Source organism: Ceratina calcarata, unplaced genomic scaffold (genome assembly GCF_001652005.2).
Source record: "Ceratina calcarata isolate Rehan_Ccalc_2016 unplaced genomic scaffold, ASM165200v1 scaffold135, whole genome shotgun sequence".
NCBI classification, from domain to species: Eukaryota; Metazoa; Arthropoda; class Insecta; order Hymenoptera; family Apidae; genus Ceratina; species Ceratina calcarata.
Genome location: NW_017134582.1, coordinates 309253 through 311449, shown reverse-complemented (window position 1 = coordinate 311449; position 2197 = coordinate 309253). Strand labels below are relative to the sequence as shown.

General features: G+C 42.7%; 1 long non-coding RNA gene across 1 annotated transcript in view; it reads right to left on the bottom strand.

Moving 5' to 3' along the window:
- Positions 1–459: 459 nt before the first annotated feature.
- The window catches only part of LOC108629528 (uncharacterized), a 237544-nt gene continuing 235806 nt past the window's right edge, over positions 460–2197 (bottom strand). The window contains exon 5 of the long non-coding RNA XR_001916848.2: positions 460–585. This is a non-coding gene — a long non-coding RNA (uncharacterized LOC108629528). The remainder of the gene's footprint in view (positions 586–2197) is intronic.

The window sequence follows — 2197 nt, the reverse complement described above, 5'->3', positions numbered from 1 at the left end:
CAAAATACTAAATACTGTCTAAATATGCTATGTCGCATAATAACGAGAGCTGAATTAAAGTAGCATTGCAATTTTGGTGAACCACATTGGGATTTCAGCGAGAAAGACCGGTTTTCTGCTATTGTAAACGTAATAAATCTCGTGGGAAGTTCAATACATTAAACAGAAATTTATCATCGTCACTGGAACGCTGTCGGTGACGTCGCGTAAAGCTACGCGTCAGGGACAGGAATGATAATGACTTTTTGGGCTACATTTTTTACCTTCCACAGACACCGTAACGGTAAATTTCATTTATCGCACAGCGTAAACTAGTTCAACGCTTAAGTAATTCATTAAAGTCCTGCATTAATGTCTTCGTCTTGTACAAAATTTATTAAGATGTCAGAAATTGATTGCATTCGCACTTCAGCATTTTAAGCAAGTAATTTGAATAGTAGGTATATATGTGTACTCACCTTCGTGTAGTTTCTCCAGAGTTCCAGCGGAAACTTCGACGAATAGGAAGACGAGCCAGAGCAGACTAGCCATTCGTCTCAGCCACGTTCGATTCCTTGACGTATCCATTCCGCTAACACTCAAACACTGAAACAGAAAGTTTTTTTCCTATAGAGCTCGTAACTTATTCTTCCATCACTCTGTTTAAAAGTGATTTAAAATAGAGTTTCTTCAATTCTGAATGAAATTAAAAATCTTCATTCTCATTTTCATTCTCGTTCTCGTTTAAAAATATCTGATTAGCGGCTGATTATACATATGTATATACTTTTCTTATTACGACTAAAGGTCTGTCTACACTGACGACACGACAACGACATCTTAGGTTTTTTGGGGTGGTGGGGCAGCCGAGCCAGTACCGTAGCCTTTACAACTGAGAGTATAGAGAAAAGCGTGTAAAAGCAGTTGTAAAGGCTACGGTACTGGTTCGGCCGCCCCACCATCTTAAAAAACCCAGGATGTCGTTGTCGTGTCGTTGTCATGTCGTTGTCGTGTCGTTATCGTATCGTCAGTGTAGACAGACCTTAAGACACCGCGTTAAGTGTGATCGAATACATAGTGTAACATGAATAACATTAAATCAGGCATAATCCTGTTAGCCAATTCCATGTATACATGGCGGCTCTAAGCGAAAAGTTTCGCTACGTATTTTAAATCTTTCACTTTTACGGAAAACTATATGTCGACGATTATTTCTTACGGTACAGATTCAATAAGTGGAAGCACCTGTAGGTAGCAGAATGAAATAAAAATAAATTGGAGCTGATTGTCTCCATCCCGTTCGCCTCTCCCTAATAAAATTCTGACTACGTAGTCAGTCGGGGAGAGAGATCAAATGTCGGCAATCGGCCAAGATTTTCCCCGACACCCGAGGCTCGAGCCAGTTAAGACACTATCTGAAAAATCACGATTCATCGGTTCGATGGCGCGGCGTTAAAGTTAGCTCCGCGAACGAAAGTTTTCCGTGTTCGTCTACCAAAACTTGATCATGTTTTCCCCGCCGCGCGTCGTACCGGCAATAATGACAAACGATACGAGTGCGCGTGGTTGTTAACGTCGTTCGGTCTCCGGTAAATATGTTTTTATCAATGGATAGCACCCGGGGCCAGAAAGGGTGCGCAACCACCAACGGCGTAGTAACTTTTCCACCTCTTCGTCCCGGCCACGGGCAAGTTCTCCTGGTGCAGTATCAATAACCGGTATTCCATGACGAAAAAGCAACCAGCCGAGTCTCTCGAACCGCGAACGGATATCCTTCGGGGATCCGGTCCCTTTCTTGCCGGCCAACTTGCGGATGTTTCTTCGCTGGTTCTTGCGCGAACGGGGAAAGAAAATAACGAATGGTACTATTTAATAGAGCGTTCTCGGTCGCCGGGAAACTTTTACCAAACGGCGCGCAACCGTTCCGGGGCTACGACCTTTCGCTATCGGACGAACCGGCCGTCGTAAATCAAAACTTTCTCACCTAAAAGCTGCGCCCCTATAGCCGCACCACAATTCCTCGCCCTTGAGGATTATTCGTACTCGTCGAACACAGGGAAGGTATTTATATTTCCAGCGGTTTATTGATTTTCTTTGCTTTGAATGTTTGGTAAAGCGCCCTTTGCTATAAGGCTTCAAAAGAATTGAAATGAAATTATTAAAATGAACTCGACAACGATGATCAATATGTTTAATACGTTTTTCTAGAAAATTCATC